Raw genomic sequence first — 26814 nt, forward strand, 5'->3', positions numbered from 1 at the left:
TTCTCAAGAGCAACTTCTCTAATTATTAAAACATCTTTAATTCCCTGAAAAAAACATTCAACTTTAAAGAATCATGAGAATTCATTAGTTATGTTAGACCAAATCAAGTCTTCTTGTCAGTTGAACATCAGTCTCTGGGTTTGTGCCGGCTCTTGTACCCTTACTCTACCAGTGACTCATTGCAAGCTCCTTTGCCACCTGATTCAAACTCAAATCAAGAGAAAAAAAAAAACATTTTAAAATAAAAGAAATTAAACTTCAATGAAGTTTTAACAATAACATTTCAGCCATTGCATAGAAACCTCTATGCTGGGCAGTGAGTATATCGAGTCTCTCATAGATGATGTCTGTGAAGGGAGTCAGCCTTCCTACCACTGTAATCTAGCTCTCTAAGTTTGTTAATACCGGTACTGTATTAGTCATGGCTCTCCAAAAGAGCAGAGTTGATAGAATATATATCTATTGATATAAAATATATATCAATATATAAGTATATATAAGTACATACATATGTATGTAAGTATATATAAGTATACATACAGGATAGATAGATAGATAGATAGATAGATAGATAGATAGATAGATAGATAGATAGATAGGTAGATAGTGCAAGAATCCAATAGTTGTTCAGTCTACAACTTTGGAGGTCTCAGCTATTCTTTAGTATACATCTGAATCCTGAAGAAGTTTTGATGCCAGTGAAAGAATCAACTTGCCAGAAAGACAGAGCATGCAGACAAGAGCCAAAAGCTTCTTTCTCCTTTGTCATTCATATAAGGTGCCATGAGAAGGTGTGGTCCAGATACACAGTTGGTCTTTAGACATCTAGTGATCTTGACTTAAGATGGGTCTTCCTACCTCAAAGGATCTATTAACTAAAAGTCCATCAAAGGTGTGCCCAGCAGCATAGTTAATTCCAGATGTGGTCAAGTTGAGAACCAAGAACAGGCCACAGAGGTAGGTAGTGTGGAAATCACAGGTGAGTACTGTAGAAACCTAATCTCTCATTGTTCCACATCAATCTAGGTTTCATCTTCAGAGGCTTTCTAGGATGTCTCTAGCTTTTCTCCCATATTGTGATGTATCTTACAGAACTAAAGTAAAATTAACTATATATATATATATATATGTGTGTGTGTGTGTGTGTGTGTGTGTATGTGTGTGTGTGTTCAACAAACACATTAAATTTAATTACTCATATCATCTGAGAGAACTATGTAAATATACAGCAGTTCTCTAGAAAGATAAAGCGCTATAAGAGTGCATAAAATAACGAAATGCTAAACTGCATTGCAAAAGGCAAAGTGATGTTTCCAGGAAGGGGAGAAAAAGCCACTGAGCTACTACTGAGAACCAACAGAAGAGCACGGCAGCTTGAAGACAATGAACAAGCCATGAACCAGCTGCCGAAATTAGATAGGTTATAGGTCATGGCTATTCTTTTCATTTACTGACTACTTTTTTTTAAAGTGGAGTCTTAATGCTGTATAAGCAATTATAAAGTGGGAAAAAAGAGACAGCCTTGAAAACTAAAAGCTGCGAGGTTTTGCTTGCCTTTTTTCTGTTTGTTGTTTACTGTCATGATTTTCAATGTAAATGTTCATTCATTTGTTTCGAAAATGTTGATGTTTCATTATAACTTGCCCTGAACATCTCTGGAAGTCTATCTTAATATGTACTTTATAAATATTTTAGCTTTTCTCTGTTTTAAAAATCTGTGAAAGATCTGCAATCATGGTTCAACAGTATAAGCTTATGGCTTCACTAGTTACAAATGTTGTTTATATGAAAAATAATTGGATTCAACTGTCAATTGGTGTGTGTGTGGGGGGGGTGATTCTTAGAGTCAGTTAAACATTTACTAGCACACCACCTTCCCTAATGGTTTCAAGGAAGGTATTGTGAATGCTCATCTCTTCACTGGAGAGTCAAAGATGAATAAGCTATATTCTGTATTGCTAGGGAACCCAAAATCTAGTAATGATCTTGGGGTTTAATAAATACATATACAACTGGATACAAAGTGAATAAATTAGAATAAATAAACAAAATAAACTAATAAATACATATACTATTTAATAAACATATGATAGTCTAAGATTTATAATTAACTGAAGATAGCTGGCATGATAGTCTGTATTACTGTTCATTAGAAAATGAATAAAACTAAGTTATTTCTAATCAAGAAGGGCACAGGAATGTGAGGATGTTTCTGAAATGTTTTAAAATGTATAAAGCAGAGATCATTTTAAATAATTAGGCCACATAAACATATATTTTATAATAACTTGTGGTAAATACTAAGTGTCCCTTCAAATAATGCTTTTCGTTAAGTTTACATAATCAAAACACAATTTCTGCATTTTCTATTTACTTCATGCTGTGAACATTAGCCTCATCCTTAATGGGGTATTTTTTTTTTCATCAAAAGCAAAATACTTTCAAACTGACTATGTGCCAGGTTCCTTGCTAGCTATCAGAGTTTCAAGAACAAATATGTTTTGCTTTTGACAACTAAGTAACTTCTATTCCAGTGGGAAATAAATGTGGATGCATAAAATCCTAACAATACACAGTGATGCCTGGAATGACATCAGAGCTGAACATAGACAGAAGTAATTAACTCTCTGAGAAAAAGCTAGGGAAACCTTTATGAAGGGGATGCCATGAAGAAATAATAGCACTTTGTCAGGCAGGGATGGAGAGACATGCTAGACAGAATTATACATGTGGTTACGCAGCGTGCGTGGGCACGCACGCACACACACACACACACACACACACACACACCATAGAATCACTCAGGAAAGACATATTAGAATTTGAGAATAAATGCCATTGGAAATCTTAAAATTTCTGTCTTCCAGAAAGACAAATATGCATAACAGTCCAGGTACAATTATTGAGGCTACATTTTTTTTTTAAATATTCCATTACACAGAAGGGAATGCACTTACAAACAAATGAAGTCTTCTGGAATGCAAAGATCAAAGTTAAGGACTTTTAAACTTTCTAAGCTGACCCAAAGTGTCTAGAGAGTAAATATCTTAAGCTCCGAAGTGGAAAAGATTTCCTATTCCTGTTTTGTTTCTAGACCTAATGAAGCCAGTTCAGCAAAAATAGTAATCATTTAACAACTGGATAAGTGGAGAGAGAGAAAAAAATGGTAGAAGTTAAACCAGCCAATTTTGCTCTGTTGTGCTAGGGGAATCACAGTGTTGCTAGGTCACCATGAGAAGTTCTGGTGTCATCTCCCCTCTCACCCTGAACTTGGCTCTGTTGCCTCATCTCCTACAAATCTCATTTTCCATCCATCACTTCTAGCTTCCTTGCCCTTGGTAACCCTCTGGGGTTCTGAAAGATAAGCCCCTTCAAGGACATTCTACCCTGAGGCATTTGCATTGTGGGTTATTTCTACAGAAATGCTTACCCCATCACCAAGCTTAAATATCAGTCCACAGGATCCAGCACTTTCTGATCTCTAACTGTGCTTTATTTATTGCAATCTGAATTATACTGCAGATTTATTATCTCAATTGCCCCATCAAACACATGAGCCCCAAACCAATTTTCACTTTGTTTTGCTCAGTCTTAACTGAGTGAGTGTCTGATATACAAAAGACAAGCAGTATAATATTTAGTAGCTGAAGGAAAGAGTGAATTGATTTTGGTCTGTATTTTTATGAGACTTTTCTTTAGTCCTCTTAAGAGAAGGTGTTATGAATCAATAAACTTGAGCCAAGCAAAAATTATCACTAGTTGTAAATTGATTTCAAAAGAAGTAGAAAAGTATTTCACAAACAAACCTAACAATTCAATATTGATGAAAAATAGCTTCTAAATTAAAAATTAATTTTAGATTTGATTTTTACTTAGTGAATATTTTCGTTTCTTCAAGTGAAAATTTAGTTTTAATTTGCAGAATATAATGAGCCTCAAATAAAGTGGCAAATTTTTAAGAATCTCTTACACCCAGGTTGAGTCATATGACCAATAATGCGATATGTCCAAGAGTCCTATAGAGATCCATAATGACACACTAAAGAGTAAGCTAATTTCAACTTCAGGTGTTGATATAGAGTTATTTTTACACTGTTTTAATTGCTGTTTATTGGAATGTGTACACAGTGGGCTGAGATTCAGCAGCCACTATGACTTTAATAATGAAGCCGTGCGATTTCTGCTTGAATCTTAAAACAAAATGTCTGTATGTATCCTCAGTAATTCTTGAAAGCCATCCTGTGTTCCGTTTAATTTCTTGGCTTTTTTAAGGGACAGTGTAACACAATTGTGAAAATGCCACTGTGGTGGTTTGGATGAGAAACCATAGCATCATTTATGGCAAATGCTGGTCCCCAGTTGGTAAAACTGTTTACAAAACATCAAGGAAAGTGGCATTGTTGAGCTATGCCCTTGTTGGAGGGGTTGTGTCACCGAGAGAGCTGGCTTTGGGGTTTTTCAAAAGTCCACACCAAGTACTTATATAACTTTAACAAAGTAAAGACAAACGTGTAAAGTCAAGAATAGATGTTTATAGATTAAGTTTAAGTTAAGTGCTATTTAACTGATGAGCTGGAAATAAATTTCTGTATGTAGGAGTCAAGAATTCTAACATGGGAAATAGCATGAATGGGGTCAATAATTTGTTTCTCTTTTAATATGTATGAGTTATGGTGCATTACTAGCCTAGTCCATTAAACTATACATTGTTTAAAATCTACTCTTGCCTGATGCGTCTGAAGCAAAGGGGGGGAACTGTGGAGAGCTGGGTAATGCCGCGCCTTAAAGATGGAGCTAAGTTTCCGCCTTCCACCTTCCCGATGGTGAGTGCTCTCTGTCGCGAACAATTCCACATTTGGCTAGGGCTGGGAATCTGGCTTGCTTCCGTGTGTGTGGACCTATCTGCATTGCCCACGTGGCATGCTGAGGTTGGCTACCCAGAGGCTATTTAAGCTGTGGGCTGGCTTTCCCCAGGGTCGGATGATTGTTCAGGGTTCCTGAATAAACTGCATTGAAAAAAAAAATTATAATTGTCAAATTTAAAAAAAAAATTACATCTTTTAAAAATTGTTTTTCTAAATGTTTTTCTATCAAAATTCTTTGAAAACAGTTCTAGAAGTTTTATACATATGCGTGTGTGTATGTGCAGTGCACCTTTCCATGTTTTAGTTTCTCATTCTCTCATTTATTGCATATATTTAAGGTATAAAATACAGTGTTTTATGTATGTACATATTGAAATGCTTACTCTAATAAAGTATATTAACGAATCCACATAAAAAAAAAAAAAAAGTCCACATGACCCCAGCCTCCCTGTTTTCTTCTCAATGCCTCCTGCTTGAGAGTTAGGATTTAATCTCTCAGGTACTCCTTCAGTACCATGCCATGCCTGCCTGTGTCCAGGCTACCCAACATAATGATTATGGATTCATCCTCTGAAACTGTAAGTCCCCAGTAAATTCTTCTATAACTTGCCTTGTGATGTATATCAAAAGACCAGTAAGAAAGACAGCAACTGCGGTCATATTTTAGTTTTTGAAATATAAAGTAAAGTTCATATTTCACATGAATATCTTAAAATATACTGACAGTCAAGTTTGTTTGCCCAACTGTGTTTTCTAGACTGGGACATTGATGTGAAATCCATGATTACTAACTAAACTTGGAAATGACTCAGAAATAATGAAGTGCGACTGTAGCATTACTGTCTTTATCACCATTGTTGATACATGCACCACCTGTTTAGATAAGGACATCTGTTAATTTTCATGATTTCTCTAAGTCTTACATAAATATTAATTAAGCACAATAGCTCTGAAAATAAACTAAATGCTTGTTGTGGAATTAGGAGCAAAACACTCTAAGTAATTACATGCTCTTAACAAACTTTTCATGGTTAATAAAAGCACACAACTTTTAAGGACTAAATCCTGATGGACACAAGGATACAGGAAAATAAATGCATCACAGAAAAACAATGTGCACGTTTCTGTGTATGCATGAGAATGTGTGTGTTTATGTGTGTGTCTCTGTGTGTATTTTCTTAAGTTACCCCTCCAGAAAACCTAACCACTTGGGCATTAATATGAAGTGGGGTATCTCATTCAGTCTATAAAAATAAGAGGTTTTGGATTTACTCTTAGCGAAAATATAAGAGGTGGGTGGCTTGCTTTCCTAACAATACCCCTTGGAGGTTTCATATATTCTGTAAAACTCCTTATATATCTAACCCTCGCTATGCTGAGAGGGAGATGTTAATAGTGTCTTCATTTTTCAGGCGAAGAAACTAAGGTGCACAAATGCCAAGTAAATTGCTCAAAGCAAAGTTGTAAGAGCATCCTGAGTAAGCTATTCCAGAAGCAGAAAGATGCACACGGTATATACTCACTCATATAGACATATAATATATGATAAACCTACTAAAATCTGTACACCTAAAGAAACTAATCAAGAGGGAGGATTCTTGCTAAAATGCTCAATTCCCATCCAGAAATGCAAAGAGGCTGGACATCAGAAGAAGGAGAAAAGAGGGAACAAGTCAGGAGCCTCACACAGAGGACCTCTGAAAGGCCCTGCAGACTATCTGTGCAGATGCAGAGACTTATTGGCAACCTTTGGGCAGAGTGCAGGGAATCTTAGGAAAGAGGTAGGAAACAGTAAGATCTGGAGAGGACAGGAACTCCACAGGGAGAGCAAAAGAACCAAAAAATCTGAGCACAGGGGACTTTGCTGAGACTGATACTCCAACCAAGGACTATGCATAGAGATAACCTAAGACCCCTGCACAGATGTAGCCCATGGCAGTTCAGTATGCAAGTGGGTTCCACTGTAATAGGAACAGGGACTGTCTCTGACATGAACTGATTGGCCTGCTCTTCAATTACCTCCCCCTGAGGGGGAAGCAGCATTACCAGGCCACAGAAGAAAACACTGCAGCCACTCCTGATAAGACCTAATTGACTAGGATCAGAAGCAAGGAAAAGAAGACCTCCCCTATCAGTGGACTTAGGGAGGGGCATGCATGCAGAGGGTGGAGGAAGGGAGGGGTTGGGATGAGAGGAGGGAGGGAACTACAAGGAGGATACAAAGTGAATAAAGTGTAATTAATAAAGAATTTTAAAAAAAAGTTGTAAGAGCAGTAAATGCTCAAGTCAGAAATAGAAACCAAGCAGGGAGGTTCCAGAGTCATTGTGCTAAGACTTTGTGACACTCCAAAATGGTTGTGAAGAAAATAATTAAACAACAACAACAACAACAACAACAACAACAAAAGTGAGGAGCAGCCAGTGAGATACTCTATCCAAATAGAAATGTTTCCCAAGAAGAAAACCTAGAGACAGTAGTAAGGGAAAACTAGGTGTGACTGAAATGCAGCTGTATAGGTTAAGCATCTACAAAAATACAGATATTCCTGTATTATTGTGCACCCACCTTACTGATAAAACCTGGATGACAATGCTTAACAACTCAATGCTTTATAGCTCAGAGTGCCTGTTCTCCGTAATCCCATTAAACAGTAACAAACTAGAACACAGAGTTTTCTGTAATAATATTGCTTCAAAACAATATCTGCATTCTTATAGCTCTAGGGTACATGCCCCTTCATGCTACTGCTTACCTAGAGTTTGCTTTTTCTTGAGTTCAGAAGAAATGGCCTTTTGGCTAATTCAAGGAGATTAGGCATTGTTAGGAACAGGGGGCATCAGGGTGATGGCGGGAACTGGCTGCTTATCTTGCAGGAACTGTGTTGGACCACCTTTTTGGGGAAGAGACCATGGCTGACTACCTCCTCTACACCCTCAACAGGCATGGACTACTTGGCTGAGTGGCAGTGGGTGTGGGGGTTACACAGGAGCACTCTAACCCGAGAGACTCCAGCCCTTCAGCATCACCGTAAGCACCCAGGCAGGATGCTAGAGCACTCACAGAGGCAGGAGGGGCTGGGGAAGCAGCTCAGCAGGTATGGTGCTTGCAGCGGAAGTGTGAGGACGTAGGTTTGGATCCCTAGCACCCATGTAAAGCTGGGTGCATTATGCATCTGTAATGCCAGCGCTTCTAAGCTGAGCTGGGAGGCAGAAGCAGGAGAATTCCAGGAAGATAGTCTTATAGACTACAGAATGCAGAAAGAGTGAAGGAGCTAAGCATCTTCGTTCAGCCATGAAGTACCCGAATTATCTTTTGTATATTTCCTCCAATTATGGTAGCAACTTTTTCCTAGTCAGCAAAACAAAGTGACATTTTGTGGGCACAATGATCCTCAATATCTGCCTACTTTTTTTCAAATTAAGATGGTCTGGTAAATAGTCAGAAATCATGTCAACCCAAAAGAGCTGTAAGTGTAAGTATTTCCCATCTCAAGACACTGCAAAGTAAAAAATGCAGACATTAGTAGCATTCCCTTCCTTCGGAGTGATTCCTATGTTGATTTTGCATCAACTACCTCCCAAGTTCTCTGTCTTATATTGCAAGCTTTGTAGTCCTTACGCCTGCACAGTGGCCAATAAAATACAAAACTGAAAACTAGAGGAAAAGAGCTCAGGTAGCATTTAGCAACTAACTGCTCAACCAAAGGAAGTCAGAAAACAGCAGGCAAAGAAGTTTAATCCTGTAGCTACTGAACAACTGTAATTGGGAATACATTAAAATTCGGACATCTCATCTCATGCTGTGGGCTAAATTGTGTCCATACAAATTCATATCAAAGCCAAAAAGCCCAACATGACTGTCTGAGAGGAACCCTTTATGAAAGCCACTGAGGCAGATGAAGTCACACAGTGTCCGTGAGCCTTGTAAAAAGAAGCACGGGAGACATTGCTCCTCCGATGAGGAGGTTGCTGTGAGAAAACACTCATGTGCGTGCCTTCCCAGACTGAGCCCCCTTGATGCGTCCAGTCTAAGATTTCTCTTTTGTAGTGTTTTGAGACTATAATTTTCTGTCATTTAAGTTCTTCAGTCTGAATGCTTTTATTATGGTTTTCTTTATACTCTTTCTTGCTGAATTGTGCCTCGTCAGTGAGTCAACTATGCCAGGAAAAAAAAATGAATGGAGAGGTAGTTGGTAAGCTAGAGGGCTCATATTTCATACGTGAATTGTTGTGGGCACTCCCCGGAGATTTCCTGTACAAACGCTGCAGGAGAATAGCCTCATGGCCCTGGGTAACACCTTCATAATTTAAATTAACCCATAAGATCAATGCATCAGTCAGTGCCAAATGCTTAACTTATTTCCCTTTCAAATGACTATTTAGTGCTAGCGATTTTCCCTCTGCTGCTCATTCTGTGTGCACTACTAACAGCAGCCCAATTTTGAGAATAATTAAACAATCTCATTCACAATCGACTTTTAATTAAAATTCTTTACTTTATTTCCATGGCATAAGCATTGCTTGTCTTTCCGGATGAAGGGAGGACTTTTTTTTTTTTTTAATTTAGTGTGGATTTTATTTCTTTTTTTAAATTTATTTTTTATTAATTACAACTTATTCATTTTGTATCTCCGCTGTAGCCCTTCCTCATCCCCTTACAAATCCCACCCTGCCTCTCTTTTCTCCTCCCATGCCCCTCCCCCAGTCCACTGGTAGGTGAGGTTCTCCTCCCCTTCCATCTGACCCTCGCCTATCAGGTCTCATCACACTGGCAGCAATGCCTTCCTCTGTGGTCTGGTAAGGCTGCTCCCCTCTCAGAGGGAGGTGATCAAAGAACAGGCCAATCAGTTCAAGACAGAGACAGCACTCATTCCCCTTACTAGGGAACCTAATAGGTCACTGAGCTGCCATGGGCTGCAGATGTGAGGGCTTTCTGGCTGCGACATCTTCTAGCTTTCTAAAAGAGTGTCCCCTTCCTCTCTCACAGCTCCATGTGTGTCCCTCCTGAAGCTGCGTGCTTAGTTGAAGAGGACAACCTTCCCCAAAAAGAAAAGGACTGATCTTCAGCCTAGGGCATACAAGTAGCTGCGCTCCACGTTAGAACCTCCAAAACACACTCAAGGGAGGACTTTGCAATTCAGTGTTCAACTCAGCGCACACAGTGGGGCTGCCTCTGCACTTTCTGGTGAAGTTTACCAGATAGCCTCTAAACTTGCTTGTGCATCCGTCTTCCTAACTCAAGATTTTCCACGGCCACTGTCTTAGCAGCTTTAAAAATATATTTGTCAGAAACCTTCTAAATGGCAGATGGGAAGGATTATTTCCAGCGAGTGAAATGACCTCAGAAAACATGCCCAGTGAAACTAAATTCAAGCCGTGGTGGTGCCACCAATTAGCTGCCATGACTAGCTCTTGGAACTAAGATAGTCGAACAACTTCAGAAAAATTCGTTAGATTGATTAGTCCAATTAACTCAGATTCTGACACATAAAACCAAGCAGGAAACCCCTGCTGGGTCCAAGAAATAAATGAAAGGCTTGCCCCTGGCCTTGGCTGCACAAACAGGAGGGAGTCCATGGAAAAGTTCCCTGGAGTAAGAACAGAACACAAACACACACACACACACACACACACACACACACACACACACAAAAGGCTGAGAAAGGACCAGTGTCAGGGCTGGCTGGAGAGGGAAACAAAGAGGAGAATTAAGGACTGCTAGGAAGGCAAAAAGCCTAAAGAGAGCTCAGGAAAACAAGGGCTCTTTGGCAGGCCCAGAGGCCAAAGAGCTGGGAAAGAAATTTGCAGAGTATTCAAGAAAACCAAGATACAAAAGATCTGAGTTGAGAAACATGGCTTTCTTTGTCCAAAACTGGTAATGAGACCACTCTTTTCCAAAGAAACAAAAAGTCTCTGTGAAAAAAAAAAAAAAAAAAGTAATGGAGCAAATAAGGAAAAATGAGAAGGAAAATTTCCATGTAAAAAGATTACTATTCAAGCATGGATTTTTTATATACATGCACATATATATTATAATCATGGGATCTAGCGCTTTGTGTAAATTTTCAGTATGTGTTTAAAACAGACTCAAATCTCACATCCTTCCTTTTCTAGCTTGTCAGTGGACTCAGACATCCAGTAAATACTAATCTTCTTTTATCTTCTTAATCCTCCCCCCTCCACACACACTCTTGGTGAATCAGGATTTGACCTCAGAGTTGGCACAAAGTGGCGTCATCTAAAATTTTAATTTGTTTTTCTTACAGGATAGTTCTTACATGAGACAGAAAAGGTTTTCATGAAACCAAATGAATCATTTTGTCAGAGCAAGCTAGGTCTTTTCGAAAATGACATGATGAAGGACAAAAGAAAATATAAAAAGCCAAGAAAGTAAAGTGTACTGCAAGAGAGTGACCCAAGACATTCCCAGAAACAGGAAGAACAAGCATATAACATTTGTAATTTCCCCAGTTATTACACAGAAAGTGAAAATGAAAACAAATATCATCATAAACATGCTAGTCAATGTTTGACAGCAAATAGTGAGTGATAGAGTTCACGGACAAGTCACAGAGCTACAAGAAGACACCCCAACCCACAAAGAATAGCAGACCCTGAGATGCCAAGGCTAATCTTTGCAGAGACACTGATCATGGGCAGACAACCACAACCAGAGAAAATGTGAGGAAGTCCATGATCTTTTTCAGTACTTGGGAAGGAAGTCATTAGGAAGTTAATCAATTTTCCAATAAGTTCATTAATAATGGTATCTGGTTGCACATAATCTGTAAATTATAAGAAGATGAAAACTAAAGACTATGTGGTTAGAAAGACCGAAGGAACATAAAGCTTTAAAATTATTCTTCAACAAGTTTTAAAAAAATTAAGAAAAATTTTATTTCATGCATACACATGTGCTTAAAGTTGGATAAAATGATTAATAGGGGTCAAAATACATTAAGTGCCTACTCTGTTCTAAACAAGTTCCTGTACATTTTATACACATTATGTCAAAGTAATACAATGATGTTTTAGTGCAATGAATTTTATCAGTATTTTATAGACAACATATAATAAATTAATGTTGTAGACAAGGAAAATAAGGGTCAGCAAGATTAAGAGACTCCACTCAGAGATGGTAAATAAAAATAGCAAACAGCAAAGCCTTGGCATAAAACTACTATATTCCAGATATCAGTGAATTATAATTATAAATACATGTATAATAAAAGAAATATGTGTGGGTGTACATGCATGCACATGCATGTTGGTATGTGTGTAGTTGACAGAGGTCATTTTTTGGCAGCTTCCATTATATAATGAGACAGTGTCTTTCACTGACCAACCTTGTAGGTTAGGGGGAAGTGGCAAGTGAGCTCTAGGTATCAACCTGTTCCTGCCTCCTCAGTTACCGGCTCACAAATGTGTTTCAACACATCTGCCTTTTCCACATGGGTTCTGGGGATCGGATTTTGGTCCTCATGCTTAGAAAATGAGTAATTTACCAAACTAAAGCAGATTTTTATAGTTAGAAATGTTGTAAGTTGAATCTTGGCAATATTATAAAGTGTGTATCTGTTAATGCAAATTTTTATGTTTGTTAATGCCTTTATTTTGAAAATAGAGAGATTATTAGGTACCTTTTAAGTTATATTAAATGAGGCAAATAGGGATAGCACATAATATATATGTATAAAGTTATAATGCTAGCAGTCAGTTTTTACTGTTTCATTTACTCAACAGTTTATTGACTGCTGCTCAATAAATGACAAGCAATATCACGCAAATTAGGGACTCTGGCATATATACCTTCAAATGATGTTAGAATTTTCTCTGCTCTTTTTTCACCTCTCTTTATATAAGGAATATTCACCAGGGCCCTAACTATCTAACTAAGAAAAGAAAGATAGCAGATAAAGAGGTGGCTATTCTAGAAAGACAAGAAACAAATAACAACAAAACAAACAAACAAACAAAAAGAACTTAAATAAAGCAAACTATAGGTTATCTTAAATGTTTTCCTAATTAAAATAAAGAGGAAGGAGGGCATTATCATTATTCTTACAAAGCTGTTTAATTTCTTTTACAAGGGAGGTCACTGATAAAACTGAAATCTACAATAATAGTCTGTTAAATGAAAATTAACTATATATGTTGAGAAGCATTAAAGTGTGAGAATATTATTTCAGTGAGATGTAATTCATGATAATTCTGAATACTAGAAATTTCATTAACTTCCTATACAGTCCTATGTATCTATTGTTTTTTTTTATTGAAAATATTTTCCTTCCTAGATTCTCCTGCTCTGCAATCTAAAATGCTCATTAGTCTTATAGAACTGTGAAAATTGCTTTATTTTCTTCATAACATGTTTCTATTAAATTTGAATTTTAAACATCTCTCTCTCTCAAATTAGAAAAATGACACCTATGCTTTGGTAAATAGAGGTTTACAGCAGAATGGTGTCACATAAAGTACCAATTGGGTAAAAGATGAAAAAATATGGACTCCTTAAAGAGCTGAAGAAGGTGTTGAAATTATATTTAAACTTGCTTAAACTTAACTCAAAATATTGTCCTATAAAATACCCCTGGTTAAAAAAAATTCCTAAAAAGCCTTGGGGAAACTGAGAGACTAATAATTGTTATAAGACTTAAGATTGATAATGAATGTGTAATATTTTTTATTTTAATTTTTATATTAATTACAGTTTATTCACTTTGTATCCCAGCTGTAGCTCCCTCCCTTATTCCCTCCCAAACCCACCCTCCCTTCCTCATCTCCTCCCTGCACTTCTCTAAGTCCACTGATAGGGGAGGTCCTCTTCCCCTTCCATCTGACCCTAATTTATTAGATCTCACCAGGACTAGTTGCAATGTCTTCCTCTGTGGCCTAGCTAGGTTGTTCCTCCCCCGGTGATGGTGGGGAGGTCAAAAAGCCAGCCACTGAGTTCATGTCAGAGACAGTCCCTGTTCCCATTACTAGGGAGCCCACTTGGATACTGAGCTGCCATGGGCTACGTCCGAGCAGGGGTTCTAGGTTATATCTATGCATGGTCCTTGGTTATTTTAAACTTTAGAATAAAGTCCCAAATTCTCCATCATGGACTTGACCTCCTATCATTTGTCCACATATAGTTACATCCATACTGGCCTCCATTCTGTTTTATTTCAAAGCCAATGTCTTTGTTCATTAACTCTGCTTAAAGCTATATCCATGCTCTGCACCAGTTTGGTTAACCCTGCTCAAACACAGATGCATAACTTTTTAGGAGATACTGGCTTGGCATGTCCTGATCTTCTAATCCTCCTCCCTCATTAATACTTGAGGTGCATGCTGCTGTTACCCAGGCCGTATCTGCTCTTTTACAACTATATATGGATCACCCTCCAGCTAGGTGGGTACTAGTCTCATGTGGCTACTTAATTAATTAAAAGGAGACAATGTTTAAAATTTAGATCTTAGTCATATGTACTTAGCTTAAATCTTGTACTATATAGCTACCTATGACTAGTGGCTACCTGTGTGTATAAGAGCTGATGAGAATTTCTGTCACCATGGGAGTTTCTGTTAGGACACCACTGCTCTTGGCTTGTATGGTCTATGTGTTTGCTTTGTTTGATTGTTTGTTTTTGTTTCTGATAATATTCAAGTCTTACCATGTCTATCCCACACAGTCAGCTTTATGGTAGTCAGCAATTTTGTCTGTTTTGCTCCTTTATTTACTCCCAGTACTAATGGCAATCTGTGGCCTTTTGAAACATTCATTAGTCTCTTAAACAAAAAGGAGGGAATGGTCAGTTGCATTACACCTCTATTCTGAGAATCTCAAATCACAACAGCCGTTTGTCTGTTGCTTCTAATTGGCCAAATGCTTTGGAATAGGAAAAACTTTAAAGACTCTGTTTTCTTATAATAATTTGTACACTTAGCATGAGTGAGAACAGTTAGGTGTCAAAGTACGTAAAAAAAGAGTCTGCCAACTCCGATACCTGCCAGAAATACGTAATTATAACAAAGTTCTCAGAACTTGAGCGGTTTTCTAAGCTGGGCTATTGTAGATAAATATAGATGAGTGGTGTATACAGCCACCAGGAAAAGCCTCTAGATGAATTTACATGCAAACTTTTATCATTTTAATATTTTTATGCGCTTATAATTTCAAGGTTGTTTTTCCTTTTAATTATTTTATTTAGAATACAGGTCTCAGTGTGAGTGATTACTACCTTACCTAGGTGACCTTTCAAGGAATACAAAATGCTTCTGAGATAAGAACTTTGCAGTACTAAAGATTCATAGAAACAGCTTTCAAGTGGAGTCTAAATGTAAAAGCTCTAGATCCATAGCTAACATATTTTTTGAAAATGTTTGAAACTTGAGAATTCTCAAAATCAAACCGTTTCTCACTAAAACAGTAGAATTTGAAATATCAAGTTTCTCTATACGCATATATATAAACTTTATATATTATACATAAATATATATACATGTACATAATAAAAAAATACTGTGACCTTTATAAAAATGTGATTTCTGCTAACATTGTTGTGTATTTTAGAGTTCTTTTCAATATATTGCTACTCTTTTATTTTCATAAGAAACTTACAAAATTTTATTATTTATTACAATTTATTTACTTTGTATCCCCTCTGCAGGCCATAAGAAAAAATTTACAGTAAATACACATCAACATTTTAAAAACAAAGGAATATACTCAAGCAATGAAATGTTAAGGAATGAATGAATGTGAAATTTAGAAGATACATAGCACATTAGACAAAAACAAACATTGGATCCAACAGTTATAGGGAAATATTCCACTGTTTCATCTGTTCGTTTGTGTTTTTTGTTTCTGTTTTTTTAATTAATTAAATTTTTATTAATTACAGTTTATTCCCTTTGTATCCCAGCTACAGCCCCCTCCCTCATACCCTCTCAATCCCTCCCACATCTCCTCCCATGCCCCTCCCCAATTATACTGATAGGGGTGGTCCTCCTCCTCTTTCCTCTGATCTTAGCCTATCATGTCTCATCAGGACTGGCTGCATTGTCTTCCTCTGTGGCCTGGTAAGGCTGCTCCCCTCTCCGAGGGAAGGGATCAAAGAACCAGCCACTGAGTTCATGTCAGAGACAGTCCCTGTTCCCATTACTATGTAACCCACTTAGAGACTGAGCTGCCATGGACTACATCTGTGCAGGGGTTCTAGGTTGTCTCCATGAATGGTCCTTGGAGTATCAGTCTCAGAAAAGAGACCTAGGCCCAGATTTTTTGGTTCTGTTGCTCTCATTGTGGAGCTTCTTTCCTTTCCAGGACTTTCTATCTCCTCCTTCTGTCATAAGATTTTTTGCACTCTACCCAAAGTTTGGCTATGAGTCTCAGCATCTACTTTGATATCTTGCTGGGTAGAGTCTTTCAGAGGCCCTTGTTGTACATTTACACAATGTAATACTACTCAGCAATTAAAAACAAGGAAATAAAGAAATTTGCAGGCAAATAGTGGGACGTAGATAAGATCACCCTGAGTGAGGTATCCTAGGAGCAGAAAGACACACAGGGTATATACTCACTTATAAGTGGATATTAGAAATACAATGCAGGATAAACATACTAAAATCTGTACACCTAAAGATAAGCAAGAAGGAAGACCTCAGGTAAGATAATGAGTTCTCCCTCAGAAAGGAAAATGGAATGGACATCAGAAGAGGGAACAAAGAGGAAACAGGACAGGAGCTACTTTTATGTCAATAAAAACATTTTTATTGGCATAGGGTTGTATGTACATTGTGTCAAGCGTAATTTAATGCATGTAAGGAATGAACAATGATCAAAATGATATACTCTCAGTCATGTCAGAAGTAAAGCACTTTTATGTGTTGAAAATGTTTTAATTTTTGTTTCTAGGTATATTTTGAAATACATAATTCTTTATCATCTATAGATTTTTTTTGCTATCCAACAGATAATGTCTGTCTGATTGTACTTTTAGCTCATTGTCTATTTTTCTTTTTTTAATGTCTTTGTCATTTATTCTATTAATATAGTCTATTATCCTATTGACTTTTTTAACTTTTATTAATTACACTTTATTCACTTTGTATCCCCCCATAAGCGTCTCCCTCCTCCCCTCCTAATCCCACCTTCCCTCACTCTTCTTCACGAATGCCCCTCCCCAAGTCCACTGAAAAAGGAGGTCCCCCTCTCCTTCCTTCTGATCTTAGTCTATCAGATATCATCAGGAGTGGCTGCATTGTTATCTTCTGTGGCCTGGTAAGGCTGCTCCCCTTCAGGAGGAGGTGATCAAAGAGCAGGCCAATCAGTTTATGTCAGAGGGAGTCCCTCTTCCCATTACTATGGAACCCACTTGGACAATGAACTGCCATGGGCTACATCGGTGCATCTGTGTATTTTTCAATGTCATTTCCTATTCTTCAAGACCACTTTTCTACTCTCTTTGAGACTGTCATCACCACTTTTCAAATACAGTTAAGAGCCTGCGCATTTCTAATGTTTAGCACTGTTCCCTAACTACTACGGTAATGATTGATTCACATGATTTTATTTATTTATTTATTTTTTACTACATCTCCAATATTCTTCAAATAGTTTTGACCCATAATGATTTATATTTTTTCCTTGTTGCTTGTGCTGGTGATTAATCCCAAGGTAGCCTCCAACTCTCACTCTTCTGCCCTGTTTTCCAAGTCTTGGGATTCCATGCCTGTACCAGAACACCCAAATGACTTGTACTTTCTACAAGAAATTTTTTAATTCTTCAGGGAAGTAAAATAATCTACCTTAATGAGGAGTATGTTACATTGTTACTAATTTTTAACTCCTGTGATCTTTGTGTGCTGTGTTTATTGTTACTTATAAAGTAATTAAAATTATATTTAAGGATGTCTTTGAGGAAAAGCATAAAACAGTTAAGAGCACCAGTTAGAATTGGATTCAGACACCACTTTTAGTCTAGCATTCAATTTACAGATACTCATGTAGTTAAGAATGATGGTATCATATACATTTAAATTTGACTAGAACCTCCTGAGTTCCAGGTATAATCTACATATTATTTATGTTCTTTTTCTAACTTATTTATTTGTCAAACAGAGTTAAAAAACTTACGCCACAATGGAGAATGATTTGAAAGTAATGGAGCAGTGACTCAGAGTGCAGTGGCTAGACTTGAACATTAATAATGACAGAATTTCATCAGTTCACTTGAAGGGCTTCATCTTGATATTTCACAATTTTTTATATTAAATACAGCGCAGGGAAACTGAAGATGTTTTGACATATATGTGTCCAATAATATTAAATTATTGTTATACTATCACTAAAATTTTTAATAACAAGTATTAGTGGCTGTAAAGAATTTACTTTATATCATATTCACATTTTCATGACACCAAACCTTCATGGAAAGTTTAATTTAATGACTACAGCATAATCCATACATGGTATCTAATCCATATTTTCCCTTCTTGTTATATACATACATTTCCATTGCTTCAGGAAACAGTTTTAACCAGACAAAAACAATAAATTTCTTTTTTTTTCTTTTTTTTAATTTTATTATTATTATTTTTTTTATCAGTTACATTTTATTAACTCTGTATCCCAGCCGTGTCCCGATCCCTCATTCCCTCCCAGTCCCTCCCTCCCTCCCTCATCTCCACCGTGCCCCTTTCCAAGTCCACTGATAGGGGGGACCTCCTCCCCATTCATCTAATCGTGTTTTATCAGGTATCTTCAGGACTGGCTGCAAAGCCTTCCTCTGTGGCCTAACAGGACTGCTCCTCCCTTCGGGGGTGGGGAGACCAAAGAGCCAGTCATTGAGTTCCTGTTAAAAATAGTCCTTGTTCCCCTTACTTTGGGAAACCAATTGGTTACTGAGCTACCACAGGCTACATCTGAGTGGAGGTTCTAGGTTATATCCATACATGGTCCTTGGTTGAATGTCAGTCTCAGAAAAGACCCTGTGCCCGGATATATTTGGTCCTTGTGGAGCTCCTATCCTTTCCCCAACAGACTAACTCCCCTTCTTTCTTATGATTCCCTGTACTCTGCCAAAGGTTTGGTCATGAGCATTTGCTTTGAAAACACTGCTAGTTAGAGTCTTTCAGATGTGCTCAGTAGACTCCTGTCATACGTTCAATGCACATCCCATCTGTCTTTCTAAACGAGGATTGATCATCTTACCCCATGTCCGCTCAATTGATTATCTTTTTTAGGTGTATAGATTTCATTATGTTTATCATATCTTATAGGTCTATATAAGTGAGTATATCCCATGTTTGTCTTTCTCTTTCTGGGATATTTCACTCAGAATGATCTTTTCTAGGTCCCACCATTTGCCTTCAAATTTCATGATTTCCTCCTTTTTGATGCTGAGTAGTATTCCATTGTGTAAAAATACCACAATTTCTGTACCCATTCCTCCGTTGATGGACATCTGGGTTGTTTCCAGGTTCTGGCTATTACAAATAAAGCTGCTATAAACATGGTTGAGCAAGTATTCCTTTTGTGTACTTGAACGAACTTTGGGTATATACCTAGCAGTAGTATAGCTGGGTCTTGAGGAAGCACTATTCCTAATTGTCTTAGAAAGCGCCAGATAGCTTTCCAGAGTGGTTGTACCAGTTTACATTCCCACCAGCAGTGGAGGAGGGTTCCCCTTTCTCCACAACCTCTCCAGCATGTGTTATTGCTTGAGTTTTCATCTTGGCCATTCTGTTGGGTGTAAGGTGATATCTCAGGGTCGTTTTGATTTGCATTTCCCTGATGGCTAATGAGGATGAGCATTTCTTTAAGTGTTTTTCTGCCATTCGATATTCCTCTGTCGAGAATTCTCTGTTTAGCTCTGCTCCCCATTTTTTAATTGGATTCCTTGGTTTGCTACTTTTCAGCTTCTTTAGTTCTTTGTATATACTGGATATTAGTCCTCTGTCAGATAAAGGGTTAGTGAAGATTCTTTCCCAATCTGTAGTCAGTAAAAACAATAAATTTCAAAGAAACAACATTTCTGTGCTTTCAGTAAAAACACATCTATAGATTCACGTTAAAATCTATGATAGAACAGTAGAGCACTGTGAGTCTGAATGAAGATGCTGGATACGTGCTGTGCAGACTCAAAACACACAAGACTTTCCTTAGTGGAGAGGACCAAGGCATAATCTCAGAAGATGATAGTTAAACTGTAGTAGGCTGATAATGTAAACAGGGTGAACCACAAAGAAATACAGCTGAGGAGGCAGAAGGAGAACTGAACAAAAGCTTCGTTGTAGCCAAGCTAAAGTTGAGATTCAGGAATTGTCAGCAGTCACTAATCTCATTGGAATAATGATAACTGCATGTAGCAAAAGGTAAGAACACAGAGGAGATTATAAAAAAAAATACAATAGGTTGAAAATGTGGGCTGTAAAAGTATAATAGATTCTGAATGTGAGGATAACCAATCCATCCTAAAATAAGCTTGCAATGAAGAAATTATGACAGATTTCATTAATACCACTGAGCTCTGGTTCATGTGTTAAAAGCAACATTACATATTTTTCTTGCTATTGTTAGGTCTAGCTATACAATTCCTAGGCACGTACCCAAAAGGTGCCCCACCATTCAATAAGGACATTTGCTCAACTATGCTTATAGCAGCTCTATATGTAATAACCAGAATCTGGAATGTAGACGGCCCTCAGCAGAAGAATTAATACAGAAATTGTGGTACATCCACACAATGGAATATTACTCAGCTATTAAAAACAAAGAAATCATGAAATTTGAAGGCAAATGGATAGAACCAGAAGCAATTATCTTGAGACAGAAAGACAGGCATGGTACACATTCACTAATAAATGGATATTAGCCGTATAATAGTGGACAGCCATCTATGGACTTAAAGAAGCTAAACACTAAGAAAGGACCCTAGGGAGGATGCTTAAATCTCATTCAGAATGGCAAACAAGATAGACACCAGAATGGGTGGAAAAGAGGAAACAGGAAGGGAGTCTATTACAGAGGGTCCTCTGAAAGGATTCACCCAACAGGGAATCAAAGCAGATTCTGAGATTCAGGGCCAAACTTTGAGCATAGCACAGGGATTCTTATGGAGGAAGAGAGGAGTGGGAATAGAGGGACATGGAGGGGACAGGAGCTCCACAAGGAGACCAACAAAACTAAAAGGTCTGAGGCCAAGGGTCCTTCAGAGACTGATGCTCCAATGGAGAACCATGCATGGAAACGACCTAGACCCCTTGCTCAGATGTGGTCAATTGGCAGCTCAGTTTTCATGTGGATCTCTGAGTGAGGGGAGCAGGGACTGCCTCCATCATAAACTCAGTTGACTGCTCTCTGCTCCCTCATCCCTGACGATGCTCCCTTGCCAGGCCATTGAAGAAGAGGTTCCAAGCAGTTCTGATGAGACTTAACAAGCATTGGGAAGATGGCAATCGTGGAAATCTCCCCCTTTCAGTGGACTAGGGGAAGGGGATGAGAGGAAGAGGGAAGCAGGGTAGGACTGGGCGAATTTAGGGATGGGATTCAATTGGGACATATAATGAATAAATTGTGAAGAAAAAAATTAAAAAATAAAACAAACAAAACAATAACAAAAATTAGCCATAACTGCCCCCAAAGCATTGCAGGTATGACTGCGGTGTCACATATGCCTTGGATGGCAGAGAGGAGAGATGCTGTGTCTACACTCAGTGTTCTCTCTTTTTACTAATCAAATTATCAGAACTCTCTTTTTACTAATCAAATTATCAGAACTTTCCCAACCTCCTCTCCTCCAAGTCCTTCTCTCTCCATTCAACTCCTGCTCTTTCACATTCTTTTCTTCTCAGAGAAGGTGACGCCTCGGATGGATATCAACCCAACTTGGCATATCAAATTGTAGTAGGACTGGCAACATCTTCTTCTATTGAGTCTAGACAAAGCTGTCAGTTAGGGGAAATGGATCCAAAGTCAGGCAACAAAGTCAGAGGCAGCCCCTGCTCCTGCTGTTAGAGGTCCCACACGAGGACAAACTGTACTTCTCTTACATATATGTAGGGGACTCTCTAGTTGCAGTTTTACCATTCAAATGTTACTATGACCATTTGAATGATTAGTAACTTAACATTCTCTGAAATAAAAAGCAACCCTGAGAAAACTAATGGTCAGGCACCAGGACACTCTGAAAGGAACTAGCCTGAAAAGACCTATGTTCAGCCACCAACCAAAACTGGTGGGGCAGATCATGCCCAAGATGACTTTTACCAGGCACCATAATTTACAGGTGGGGTATAGTACTCCTGAGACCACTTTTGAGAGCCCAGACACTCATTGACCCAAGATACCTCTAAAAGGAATAAGTAAATGGTGGATAAATATTGAGAAAGAGAATCAGAAGGATGTTGGCATAATAAAGAGAGGCAGAAATGGAAACTTCAAGGTAGTGAGGAACAGCCTGAAGTGAGTAGCTAGTGATGCAATGGGGACCATGGTGGAGTCTTGTACTATGCTTCTACTGACTGCAACTCTTAGAAGAGGAAGCCCTGCACCTCACTTCGGCAGCAGAGCAGAGCAGAGCTGGCCCTGGTAATGGGGGTTGCCGGCAAGCCAGCTCTGAGGATAACAACAGTGAAAGACCCATCAGGCTGACCAGCTCAGATTCCTCTCAGGGCTTTGAATTGGACTACCCCAACACTTACCCCATTGATGAACTGTTGAAGAGCATGAATGGGGCTAGTCCTATAGATCCCAAACTACAAGTTCTTCATGATACTGGGCAGCAGTAGGATATCCAAGTAGAGTCTTATAGAGGCTCCAGGATAGACAGAGTAACAGGAGACAGAGGCCTTGTACCAGACCAAAGTGTCATTCCAACGAACATTTGAAAGCAAAGAAATGTGGACAACTGTGGAACTCACTGTGAGACACTACATCTTCCACAAAGAGATTTTATTTTTCCCTGTTTGGGGGTTTTGCAAGGGTGAAGGATAGGTACAAGGGAAAGAGGAGTGAGTGGGATTGGGGTACATGATGTGAAATTCACAAAGAACCAATAAAAAGTTGAAAAAAATTAAAACTATAGTATCTGGGTCTTCACTCAGAGTGATTTAGATAGTTTTAATCTGTTGTTTACTCCACTGTTAAATGCTGGTTTATGTGTCTTTAAAAAGAAAAAGAAAAAGAAAGAAAGAAAGAAAGAAAGAAAGAAAGAAAGAAAGAAAGAAAGAAAGAAAGCTATAACATAATTATGTACAGGGAAAAATCATGAAGGTTATAACAAAAGTATCAAGTAGGTTGGCTGTTCCCATCCCACAACATGAGCATCCCTTTTGATGCTTAAAGAAGGATCTCTGGGGTACTGGTTAGGACACATCATAGAACCTAAAACTTCTTTTTAGGGATCTGTGAGAAATTTCTGTTCTTTCTTTACACAATCTTGGAAGGAGCAAGTGAAAAACTGAGCTCAGAATGCTTGCATAGTGAGGAGTGTCTGAAAGGTGCCTTTGTCATTTGTGGAACTGGACAGTCATTAGAATGCATACTAATTCAAAATATAACCCAAGAGAACAGACACGGTGTATCTGCAGGATGAAATATGTTAACCTCAATTTTATCTGCATTGCCTTTTGGGAAATTAATTCTCTTCCTCCTTCCCATCACCTTCCATTCATGCACACCTTTGCTGAACTAATTACTTTTAAATAACTACATATTTCTCATTCTCCTGTAAGGAGTCTCCAGTTTCTATATTACATTCTATAGTAGTTTAGTTTCTACCAGAAAATTAATTTTTATAATAGTTTTTACTTCAAAGTATTTTATTTCCATAAAAGCTATTGTTTGAATACATTGGGATATGTACTTTGCAAAAATTAAAAGTACCTTTTAATGATACATGCAACTATGCATGTATTTTTTATAATGAGATCATTTTGAGATTAGAAATATGTTTTTTTTAATTTAATTTAGCTCTATATTCTTCAAGTAATTGTGCTTCCAATATTTCCCAGGGGATAGTTTTAAAAATAAAATGGCTTTCTATTCAATGCAGGATGTCCAATAGTCAGCATCCACATATGTTAAAATTATTATTATAGAATGCTAACACAACACATATAAGTGTATATGACAGATAATATATGCATCTTATATATCATAAGATATATAAGCATAAACACCATATATCTTTAAAATATATTCTTACAAATATATACTAAATATTGCTCTACAGAGCTAGCAAGACTTGAGTGCTAAAAATGCATTGAGAACATCTTAGGTTGTGTCTGTAGGTGTATAATATATATATTACCTAGAGAATATATATATTATCTGGAGAATATTTTTGTCCTTATATATGTTATTAAGTTATATTTGATATTCATATTTTTCACCCTTTGTCCATATATTCTTCTGGCACAAGTTTGACTTCATTTAATAAGCATGAATCCTTTTAAGCATGTCCACAAATTCAGTTCTTTCATTTTTTTCTTATATTTTTTAGCTTATAGATTTTCATAATTTTGAGTTTCTCTACTAAATGCAACTTAACAAATGCTGTTTAATACAAAGACAATGCAAGATACCCTCTAACTGTGATCTTTTGATTGAAGTAAATCAGTTTCTCAGTCCCAAATATTTCCATTGTCTGTATGTGTAGGAGAAAATCATCTACTAGTTTCTGAAATCTTTTATTAATTGATTTCCTTATAAAATTAAGATAACAAATATGACCTCACAATTCTGTTGCTGAGTTTAAACTAGAAAGCTTATAGAAAGTGTGTTGCCTGCATAAAGTATACAATATATAGCAGACACAATGCAGTTGCTTTCATCCAGAAACAACTTCTTTCTTCACTGATTTGTGGTTCTCACTGTCTTAACAACTTGTTCGGAAGTGTATGGTCAGCTGTGCTCTTTCTTATGCTCACTCGCCTGTAATTTAAGGGGCTTCCAGGAAGCTATTGCTTTGTGGTGTACTAGCACTGGAGTGGCAGATAAACAAGAAAATGAATCTAGAAGCTTACATCTATCCTTCATCTTTTCTTTAGTGGACAATACAATCCTTTAGCATTACGCCTTTTGGGAAAGATTCCAAGAAACTACTCGACCCCTCATTCAGTTACTTGAACATGACAAGGTCATTATATCTATCATGCTTAGAATGGTGCCTTCTACTCAGTAAGAAATTGCCTCTCCAGATGCTGTGATCTTAAGCCCTCGAATTTGCTTCATATGAAGAGCACCCTTCAAGCCATTGTATATCTCTATTCTAAGCAACCAGTGCTTCAGAAGGCCTATATTAGGCAAATTAACAAAGTGTAATGAATGAAATTTATGAACAATACAATAAGACTTCTTATATTTATTCACATAGCATCTTTACTCCCATAATACCATGAAGTTTAAATAGTTCTAAATATCATTTTCTTTTCTTCATCCTTTCTTTGAGGTTAGTAGCCTCTCATGGAGATAGTAGAAGAAAAATACATCTTCAAATAATACTGTTTCTACAATGATCCCAAGAACTTGTTGTTTGGGTCATTACTATTGACTCTGACTGTGACAACTGTGAAATACGATAGCTCTGATAAAAAAAAAATTGGTAAAAAGTATCTTTATAAATTGCCTGTCTAATATGAGAATGAATTACTTAGATAGTTGAAACTACCTCTATTAAAGCATTAAATCCATTATTTTTGCTAAAATATACATGAATGTATTTTTATTTTTTATTTGTGTGTGTGTGTGTGTGTGTGTCTGAGTTTTGTTTGCTAAAACCTTTGCCATGTATAAGCTACACTTATTGATCTAATAATTTATTATAGCGTATAGTTTCCATGAGTCAATAGTAGAATAACGCGTTTTGCCTAGACTATCACAGATGATTCTTCTACAAACCCTCATGTTCTAGAAAGTGTTAAGCTTAATAAATGAGTACAAATATCTCCAGGAAGATTAGTGTTTTTCTAGAAAGAATGTGGCAAGCAAAGGGAAAAAGCTAAGATCCCCAAGCTCCAGTTATCTGAGTCAAAGTGTTGACCTAAATCTCTTAGTTTAAACATGCAGCCTACACTATCAGCAACAGTTTCAACCTATATTAATATCAGGTCAAACAAATTCTCCTTGAGGTCTTTCTGTGGCCTGCTGTATATCAAAAGCTCTCTGCACAGTTTTTAATAACACCAGACATGGACCATGATAGCTCTACAATTCTACCCAGTCCTAGAAGCTGTTGGCTACCTTAGTAAATGGTATGGATTGCTGCTAGCAGTGGTTTCTTAGGATAAAATTGGCCCCAAGTCCACATGTTCTCCTGTATCTGATGGGATGAAATTTATTCGTGAACTTTCACATAACAAGTATAGTACTTCTAATCATTAAAGTGCTTTGAGGTTAGTCACCAACAGTCTTCTCCTCAGTGCTAGGTCAGTTTCCATAGGCTATATACAGAAACTCAATATTAAGGCCTTTTTTATGGTATAGGATGTATGGAGTCTGAAAATCCAAGGTGTAGTTTTTTCATAGAGATCCGATGAACTCTATGTTTTCAGTAACTTTCTTCTGAGTCTCACTTTTTAAAAGATAGTAGCAGGGAAGGGAGGGAATATTTTCCTTTCGTTTTCCTCCCAGGATTAAAAACAGATTCATTTCATATGAACATATGTACATGAATATGCCGTGAACTTTACTTTTAAGCAAATACTCCAATGCCCGCAGGATGAGGAGGAATTTATTTAAAAATGCAGCTATGGCGGTCCTCTAATTTTACAGGCCTTTAGAATTCACGAATCTCATCACTCTACCTGGAAAGTGAGACTCAATGTCTTTTATTTCCTGTCATTTTACGTGTTATACTTTAGTGCATAAAGTACCCAGAATCTAGCTTAGGGTACTCAGTGAGGGACATGAAGCAATAAGGGACAATTCTGGTTTTAAATATTGTCTTGGTAATCTTTG

General features: G+C 37.4%; 1 protein-coding gene and 1 pseudogene across 10 annotated transcripts in view; one reads left to right on the forward strand and one right to left on the reverse strand.

Moving 5' to 3' along the window:
* Lrrc4c (leucine rich repeat containing 4C) overlaps positions 1–26814 on the reverse strand; it is a 1367614-nt gene that overhangs the window by 103461 nt on the left and 1237339 nt on the right. The gene's annotated exons all lie outside the window — the stretch shown is intronic.
* LOC132649097 (small nucleolar RNA SNORA17) lies at positions 21486–21611 on the forward strand (annotated as a pseudogene).

This window comes from Meriones unguiculatus, chromosome 18 (genome assembly GCF_030254825.1).
Source record: "Meriones unguiculatus strain TT.TT164.6M chromosome 18, Bangor_MerUng_6.1, whole genome shotgun sequence".
In the NCBI taxonomy this organism is placed as follows: Eukaryota; Metazoa; Chordata; class Mammalia; order Rodentia; family Muridae; genus Meriones; species Meriones unguiculatus.